This window comes from Gossypium raimondii, chromosome 3, assembly GCF_025698545.1.
Source record: "Gossypium raimondii isolate GPD5lz chromosome 3, ASM2569854v1, whole genome shotgun sequence".
Taxonomy (NCBI): domain Eukaryota; kingdom Viridiplantae; phylum Streptophyta; class Magnoliopsida; order Malvales; family Malvaceae; genus Gossypium; species Gossypium raimondii.
This window is the reverse complement of record NC_068567.1, coordinates 18559175-18569248: the sequence shown is the minus strand read 5'-3', so window position 1 is coordinate 18569248 and position 10074 is coordinate 18559175. Positions and strand designations below refer to the sequence as shown.

At 33.7% G+C, this 10074-nt stretch overlaps 1 non-coding gene across 1 annotated transcript; it reads left to right on the top strand.

The window, feature by feature from the left end:
* Nucleotides 1-251: 251 nt before the first annotated feature.
* On the top strand, nt 252-358 carry LOC128040082 (small nucleolar RNA R71). Its single transcript, XR_008194742.1, has one exon. It is a non-coding gene; the product is annotated as a small nucleolar RNA R71 (small nucleolar RNA).
* The last annotated feature ends 9716 nt before the right edge of the window (nt 359-10074 follow it).

Genomic DNA, 10074 nt, shown 5'->3' with positions numbered 1-10074 from the left:
ATACGGTTGAGTCTATCCACTATATGTCGGTATCTATCATCTTCTTGGATAACTTTTACTGTAGATGGTTTTTGGCCATATTTATAGCGTTTATTATCCACTGGAAAGAGTTCATTTCCATGTTTTCTATAAGTTCATACGCTTCCTCGTATGTCGTATTCATTAAAGCTCCTACTGCGGCTTCATCTAGTCTTGATCTTGCATGTGCATCCAGCCCATTATAAAAAATTTACAGTTATAACCACTTAGGTAGTCTGTGATGTGGGCATTTATAAATTAGTGCCTTAAAATGCTCCCAAGCTTTATGAAAACTTTCTCCTTCTAACTGTTTAAATGTGGCAATCTCCCTCCTTAGTTGGATTGTTTTGCTGATAGGGAAGAACTTTTGTAAAAAATATTCGGCTAGCTCTTCCCATGTCATGATAGATCCTGGTGCCTGTGAATCTAACCAAGAGAAAGAATTTTCTATTAAGAAAAAGGGAAACAACTGAACACGAATAGAATCATCAGTGACCTTGTTATATTTAAACCTATCAGAAAGTTGAAGGAACAGTTTTAGATGCTAATTTGGGTCCTCTGTCATTGTACCTCTAAACTACAAGTTGTTTTGGATCATCTAGATTATAGATGGTTTGATTTCAAAATTATTGGCCATGATGGTCGAACTTATTATACTTCCCTAAACCATATCCAGATTCGGTAGCGCATACTCCTTTAAGGTTCGTTTGTTGCGTGCAATATGTATATTTGGGGGTAGCTGTGGTGGTGGTGGTAGGTTTTTTAGGTTATTATTAGCCACGTCAAATAGTGGATTTTCATGAGGTAAGTTGCCAACTGCAGGTGGCAAGTTTTGCATCTGTTGTTGTTGCTGTTGCTGTGGCTAGCTCTATAGGCGTTCCCCTACTATGAGTCATATACTAAACCAAAAAGAGAATAAAGGATGTTAGCAACAATAAGAAAATAAAATTGTATCTATAATTTAAAATTTTCCTAATTATTCTATTAGAATGCAACAATTAAAACCAACAACTTGACCGCCTCTGGATGTACCAGCGTCTAGAGTAAAAATCCCGCACAAGATATTTGAAATAGTCGGTGTTTGCAAGTATACGGTTCAAGCTATAAATATAGTTTACATCGGAGTAGGTGAGGACTCTGAGGATCATACCCATGAGAGGCGAGCACTAAATAAGTCCTAGCCTAAGCACAAAGAAAGATTTTTGGTATTTTTGTAAATTAGATCGAAACATGGGTGATTAGGTCGCTTCGATAATCATAACTAACTATCGCCTCGGGTTTCTTGTTTAATCAACTAGTAGTTACCCTAGCAAGATCTCTTGATCTTTCACTAGGCTAACGAGTCGGCAAGAACTACTTATCTCTCAACATCACAGTCCAGACCGGTTCAGGGGTAAGGTGTTCATAGATAGGCCATACCAATTTTGGGTTAATTCTCACCTAGGTTTAAGTTCTTTATCTTCCGAATAGGTGATTCGCTAAGAAAACCCTGCACAACAATCAATTAATTACACCTCCATTTGCTAATCCCCCTAAGAGGATTAGTTCTTCATGGATCTTAAAAACACCATAAACTTGATGCAAAAGATAAACATTAAGAATGAATCAAGAGATGGAGGTTTAAAATAATCTTGAATTGTATCGATTGAAGCACGAAATCCACAAAGAGTTGATCAAGTTCCACAAATCAAATCTCCCCACAAATGGAAATAGAAAAACTAAAAATAACCTAAGCCTAAGAAAAAGGAAAAATTGAAAACTAAAATTACAAAGAAAATTATCAAGTAAGAAAGTTGTCCTTTTACAAGTGTTAAAGAGCCTATTTATAGAGTTAGGGTTGTTGTTGTCCTCAACCCTAGGTTAGCTGATGCTCTGATGCTTAATATTTGATTCTGCAGACCAAAACACCCTTGGTTCTTAATTACTTCTCGTACAGACTAGTGTCGTGACACCCTAGTGCATGTGTCGTGACATCAAAGGCAGTATGCTTGTACTCAGGGTAGCTTCAGGGGTGTGTTTCAACTTCCCTTGGTTATGTCACGACATTGAAGGCAATCTTGGGATTCTTATGCTCTGCTCCTTATGTTGAGGCATCAAGTTCTTCGTGTTGCAACATTGTGATCAGTATTGAGTTGGTACGCCCTCTAATGGTCTCCTGCACGCTCACAAAGTATATTAGCTCACCCTTAGGCCTCAATCGATCCCTAAGGTCAATAAATGACTCAAATTACACTTTTTATTAAATGTAAATGAAATTATAAAACCTCAACCAAAACATAATAAAAATGCATGTTTCAAGCTCTTCAAATGTGAAAAGTAGTTTAATATGCTACATCGAAGTATGACAGATCACCTACTCCTAGATGTATGGGGAGGCTTACGAAAGGTAATAAATTTGGCCTTGCTCCTATACATATGAGGGAAGCTTATGAAAGGTAAAAACAGTTACCCTACTCTTAGACGTATGGAAGGAGGCTTACAGAAGGTAAAAATAATGACCTTACTCCCAAACGAATGGGGACGACTTATGAAATGTAATAAATTTGGCCTTGCTCCCAAACACATTGGGGAAGCTTACGAAAGGTAAGAATAGTGACCTTGCTCCTAGTCGTATGGGGGGAGGCTTAGGGAAGGTAAAGATAATGAGTCTGCTCCTAAACACATGGGGGGGCCGAGTTATAGAAGGTAAAAATAATAACCTTGCTCCTAGACGCATAGAAGGAGGATTACGGAAGGTAATATGTAACGACCCAAAATTTAGTGGAGTAAAAAAATACGGTTTTAGATCCCTATTTTCGTAAATCAAGTCTATAAATATTAAATAAAAACATGTAAAATTATTTTGAAAATATATTAATGTTCGGTTAAGTAATATAGCTGAAAAAGTGGTTAATTAAGGCTAAGGGACTAAATTGAAAAATTCCAATCACTATTGAGTTTTAATTAACAAAAAGCTTGAGGACTTAAATTGCAATTAGCAAAATGTCCAAAATGGCAATTAAACCATTTATAAACAAGAGATAATAGATGATGATGGCAAAATTCACTAAAAATTATTAAATTGAAAATAATTTAATTAAGTTATGTTAATGATAATTAAGTTCATTTAATTAAGTAATAATTAAAGTATAAATAATAAAATTAGTGGAGAAAAATGGTATCATCTTCTCCAAGCTATTCCACTGTCCGACTAAGAAAGACAAAACAAAAGGGAAAAACCTTCAAGCTAGCCCATGTACCAATAAGTAAAGCTGTAAAACTTAAAAGAAAAATTAGGTTATTTTCTTGTGATTTTCATAGATTTGAGGTCATGGAAGTTGATTTAGCTAGCCCATGTACCAATGTGTAAAATTGTTTAAGTTTTGGAAAGTTGCCATTGTTGATTTCTTGAAGAATTAAGCTTGAAATTGATATATTTGAAACTTTGAGTATGAAGGGATAATTTGTAAAGTTAATTTAGCTTGGTTGTTAACTTTGTTCAATTTCCATGGAGTTAGAGAAAATGGAAGCTAGAGAGAGAAAGCTTCATCAAGTTAGGTAATTTAGCTTCATATATGTTATGAGAAAACTATGAAAGCTTAAAGATTAATATTTTGTTATATTTTGATTTATGAGAAAATTTGGAAATGAAATTTTCAAGCTTGTATGGGAGATTATTCAAGGTGTTAGAAAGCTAGGTTTTTTTATTTTATTTTTGCACATCCAGGAGGTAAGTAACATTGGATATCCACACTTTTCCTATATTAATATGATTAGAAAATGGTTAAATTAGGGAAGGAATATGAAATTAAATTGTAGATATATGTGTGTAAACTTTAAGGAAATTAAGTGGTAAAGAGGTTATGGTATTGTTAGCCTTGGTTATAAGGTGCCACAATTACTTAATAATGTGTTGAGAACTTGGCTTCTATGGAACGACTATTAAAACACCAACTAAAATGGAATATCTAAAAATCAAAGTAATTTGATATTAATGGGCTATGAAAGGATCTCGGGTGTCCGAATATATTTTACTAGGATCAGAAAATGGATATGAAAATTAAATATTATAATAAGTTGCTTTTCAGTGTGGGAAATGAATAAATATAACACTTGTCACTCTTCCCGAGGTACGATGCGATTGGGAGGTGTTATTAGAGTACTTTCCAAACCATAGTCAAAATTTTATTTTAATAAAATACAATTTGGCAGCCTTAAAAATTTTCTTTAAAACAATTCACAACATTCAAGAAAGAGTAATATACAAATTTGAAATTATTTTGGGTTATTGAATACATGTTAGAACCCATTTAGTTCATAAAAAAATGTTTGAAGTAGAGTTTTACTAAACTTGAAACTTTCAAAACATTTTCATAAAATTATTGATCCTAGTTTTGATCAAATAAAAGACTTTAGAGATAATTAAAATTTTTTTTGGAGATGCTCGAGGAAGTTCGGAGGTGCTTGGGATGCAAAATGGACCTTGAAAAGTCAAAACGACTCAAAACAATGCATGTTTTTGAGTCTAGGCCACTTGTTGCTGTAGAAGTACCTAGATGTACTGATACAAGTGCTCCAAGAAGCACACGGAGGCATTCTGCCTTACTTGTGCTGATATCCTTGAGCCCAAGTTCCAAAAAAGGCATAGCCTCTAGAGCCAAACACTAAAAAACCTCCAAATGAGTTATTTATAAAACATGCTTCGAGATTAACAAATTTTCATTTAAAACTTAACATATAACATAGTCAAATGGAATGAAAACTTGTGAAACATGCATGATTTTTGCAAGCATTATAAAATGTGTATAAACTCTTCAAAACCAATTTCCAAGTAAGGTCAAACAAGATCACTGATGCCACCACTTTAAAACCATATCAAATTGGCTCAAAGCCATCTAAATCATGTTTAAAAGTGGAAATCATTAAAACAACCATTAGATATTATGGTAGTATAAAAAAATATGCATGCTTTCCTTAAAGACCTTTCTAGTACATGCCACCAAGAATGTTTGTACAAATATAATGGTTTTATACCCTTTGAAAATGGCAATGGTAAATGCTTGTCATCCCAAGGTGCTCTAAGCCTTGAATATAGAAAGCCTATGCGAAAAGATAATAATGCGTTAAGCATAAAACTTAGTAAGATAATATGGAAATACCTTATATACTTACCTTTAAAATCGTGGTTTAGACTAAGTATAAGGTTTTATAAATCGTTTAGAAATAGTGTGCATAATAACTACACAATAGTATAGGAAAACAGAGAGCAATTTAGTACTATAAAGAGCACATGTAAATATTTGCATCAAAAAATTCAAGAATCCACATTTAACATGTCTAAAGCAATTTATTCTCAAAATCGAAATTAGTTAACTTATACCCTTAGTATGCCTAGAAAATAAAGAAGGGGTACTAGAGACAAGTTATCTGGAACTAAAATATCATGAGTGCTATAGCACAGGTGTCTAAAGACATTATAAATATCGCACCATAGTGCCAGGAATATGAGCACCAAAGTTCTAGTTACAAGAGTACCAAAGTAAAAAACTAGAATCCTCTATTAACTTGTCAATCGTATCCTAACTATTTATCTAAGCTACTAGGGCCTTGTTTCATTTCTTTCAGAATATCAATGTTTCATTAACTAGATTAAATCACAATTTAGAAGTAGAAATCATGGCATTAGCCACTAGATCATAAAATTAGTAGTTTCATTAATAGTAGTAAATCACTGTATTATGATTTTGAAAAATTTCATTTACATCTCCATAAGGATACTTTAAATGAAAATCATATACCACATAGTTTCCATGCCATTAACAAAATTTAACATTTTTTTATATAAAAGAACTTTAGCAAATATGTTCAAAAACATGTTTTAACAACATTTCGGATATCAATATTCAATAGCATATTTATTATAAGGCCATTAAATCAATTTTGATGATTTCAATGTAGTCGAAATTTTTCATACAAGTCTAAAACCACATAAAAATATCAAAAATGATGTAATAATATGGTAACTATAAATAAGTGGTTTCCAAAATATCTTACCATATAAAAAGTGATGGAAAATATTCCATTTAAAAGAAAAATGGAGAAAATGGTAACGAAGAGAAGAGGAAGAAGTTGAACAACAATGAGGGCTATTGGCTGGATGAGAAAGAAAGAAACAAAAATAATGAATGACTGATTGTAAAAGCTCGTTTTTAGTGGTGTTTAAAATAGTGTTTCGGGACAACAATTTTGACAAGTGAGTTATTATTTTAATATTTATTTAATGTCTACTGAGTTTATATTAAGGTCGTATTAAAATTTCTTTAAGAAATTTTAAATTTTAAAAGGTTAATTAGGTAAAAAGGATTAAATCATAAAAAGTGAAAGTTGAGTTCCATTAGTTAAAGGGGCCAAATGGCTATGAAATTTTAAACTAATGGACTAAGATAATAATTATACCATTTAAAGAGCTATTGGATGTACATGGACAAGGTTTTATTGAATTTTTATTATTATTAAGGTAAAATGGTAAATTAGTAAATAAAATTATATTAAACTAAGAAAAAGATATCATCTTCCCCATTTCTTTTTTGCTTTGGCTGAATACACCATTAAAGAGGGGGATAGCTTCGGGTTTGAATTATTCATTGTATTGTATGATTTAGTGCCCCATTTTTATTGATTTTTATGTATTGTATTGCATTGTATTGTATTGTATGATTATAGTCCTGAATCACTTCTAAGCTATTTGTAGGGCTTTAAAGGTTCGATTTAAGGACAAAACGCTTATGCTTTATTGGTTTATAATATGTTTAATTTATTTAATGTTATTCTGTTAAATGTTTTCCAATTGTACTGTAATGCTCTATAACTCTAATCCAAAGATGGAGACTGGTTATAGGTGTTATATTTAGTGGTATCAAAGCTAGGGTTTAGTCTTTTCTTAGACTGAACATAGCATGTATGGAATTTAGAAATACCTGCCATTATAGAACCTGTGATAGTGTGATATCTCCTGACCCAAATTGAACTATGTTTTTGTATAGATAAAACATATCATCCAACAGAGCCAATTTCGATGAGGTTGAGAGTAATGCGCAAGCCTCCGTATACGGTGCAGTTAACAGTGGGCCTGTAGGTGAGGGCCGAGGAAGTGAGAAGAAAGAAGCCTTCTTCCAAATGATGTCAGAATGGTTCTCTGAGTTTGTTAGAACGAACCCGATGGCTTAACAACCTCCACCCCCTCCCATACCCCAACCTATCCTTATCATTCCTTAAGTTTTGGAACAAGTACGTGTAAGTAAGCCTCTAATTGATAAAATATGTAAGTATGGGGCTGAAGAGTTTCACAGTACAGCTGAAGGCGATCTTAAAAAAGCTTAGTTTTGGTTAGAAAATACTATGAGGGTTTTTGATGAATTGTCTTATATTTCTGTCGAATGTTTAAAATGTACAGTATCATTATCGAAAGGTTTAGAGTATCAGTGGTGGAATACCTTTATTGCAGTGGTACCTAAGGATCATGTAAATTGGGATTTCTTTCAGACAGAATTTAGAAAGAAATATGTTAGTCAGTGGTTTCTCGACAAGAAGTGAAAAGAATTTCTTGAGTTAAAATAGAGCCTTTTGTCTGTAGCCAAGTATGAAAGAAAATTCGTGTGAGTCAGTAAGTATGTTAGGTAATGTATACCATTTGAGGATGTTATGTGTACCCTGTGTGAAGACGGTCTAAACGAAGATATCAAACTGTTAGTTGGAATTCTGGATTTGAAAGAATTCGTGGTTTTGGTGGATCAAACACATAAAGTCGAAGAACTCAGTAAAGCTAAAAGAAAGGCAGATTTTGAGGCTCTTGACACTGTAAATGACCTATGGAAAAGTCATTTTCATCTCCATCAAAGAAATCAAATGAATTTCATAGTTGTACATCAGCTTTAGTGGGATTCTCGAGAAAAGATAAAGGAAAGAAACATTCAAGTTCGAGACCTCAGGCTATTTCTATAGCGAGTGTGGGTAGTGTCCGAAATAATAAACCTGAATGCCAACAATGCAATAAATGACATTTTCGGGAAAAGATAAAGGATCATGCTTTAAATGTGGTTTTTATGATCATTTCCTTAGAGGTTGTCTTGAAAGATCTGATAGAGAGAAAACTTATAAAACTCATTCGAGTAATATAGCTACGAGAGGGAGACTATCTAGAAATACTGGAAATACGGGTAATAGTCAAAGTGGAATGAAAGATTCTATTGTTAGATCTGAGGCTCAAGCACCAGCTAGGGCTTATGCGATTCAAGCTCGACAGGATGCTTCAACACCTGATGTGATTACCGTACATTTTCTATCCTTGAAACTAATGTTAATGCTTTGATTGACCCAGGTGTAACGCACTCATATGTATGCACAACTTTAGTGTCGGAGAAGAAAATACCTTGTGAGTCAACAAAATTTGTGAGTTAATTAATAAATCCTTTAGGTAAGTATGTGTTAGTTGATAAATTATGTAAAAACTGTCCTTTGATGATTCGAGATTGCAACTTTTCGACTGATTTGATTCTATTACCATTTGATGAATTTGATGTGATTCTAGGAATGGACTGGTTAACTCTGCATGATACTTTTGTAAATTTTAGAAGAAAGCAAATTGTATTGAAATGTTAGAATGGTGAAATAATTCAGGTTGAATCTGAAAGATTTGATGCTACAACTAATGTGATTTCAGCTATATTGGCAGAAAAATATGTCAAAAAGGGCTGTGAGGCATATCTAGCCTATATATTTGATTCCAGGGCTTCAAAATTGGAATTAAAGTTGGTTCCAAATATTTGTGAATTCTCAGATGTGTTTCTAGTAGAGTTACCTAGGTTACCTTCAGTCAAAGAGGTTCATTTCGCAATTGATTTAGTACCAGGAACTTCTCCAATATCGATAGCTCCGTATAGAATGGTACCTACAGAATTGAAAGAGTCGAAAGCACAGTTGCAAGAGTTAATAGACCAAGGTTTTTTTCGGCCTAGTTTTTCTCCCTGGGGTGCTCCTGTATTGTTTGTCAATAAAAGGATAGGTCAATGCGGTTATGTATCGACTATCGACAGCTTAACAAAGTCACGATCAAGAACAAGTATCATTTGCCAAGTATTGATGATTTGTTTGATCAGCTGAAAGGTGCGATAGCATTTTCAAAGATTGATCTCCATTTTGGAGATTATCAATTATTGGTTAAAGATTTGGACGTGCTAAAAACTACTTTCAGAACCAGGTACGAACATTATGAATTCTTAGTTATGCCTTTTGGTTTGACTAATGCACCTGTTGTGTTTATGGATTTGATGAGCATAAACCGTATTTAGATAGATTTGTAGTTGTGCTGATTGATGACATTTTGATTTATTCCCGAGATGAAATTGAGCATGCCCAGCATTTGAGAATAATTTTGTAGATTTTGCGCGATAACCAATTGTTTGCTAAATTTATCAAGTGTGAGTTCTGGCTCCGAGAATTGGTTAGGTATGATTTGGACTTGAAATGACTTGATTTTAGGTTAATTTTTGTGATCACACGGCCTGGGACACGAGCTGCCACACGGCTATGTGTCATTTGTAAAATTCTATTATTTTAAGTCAATGAGTTACAAGGCCTAACACACAGCCTGACACATGGTCATGTGTGGCAACTCAGAAAGTTACACGGCCTGCGACATGGTCGTGTAACCCTACTCAGTGATTTACACGGTTGAGGACACGGGCTGGGACATGGCTGTTTGTCCCTCTGTTCGAATGTTACACGGCCTGAGCTATGTCACACGGCTTTGTGACCTCTGTTTTCCAACTTTTACAACCTTTTCTTAAAATTTCTATTTTGTTCCAAATTAGTCCCGATCGCTTCTAAGCTATTTGTAGGCCTTCAAAGGCTCGATTTAAGGACAAAACACATATGATTGATTGGTTTATAATATGTTTAATTTATTTAATGTTATGATATTAATTTTTTTATTGTACGATAATGCTCTGTAACCCTAATTCGACGACAAAGACGGGTTAGGGGCGTTACACTGATGGGTGTTCAACCATGTAAAAATAT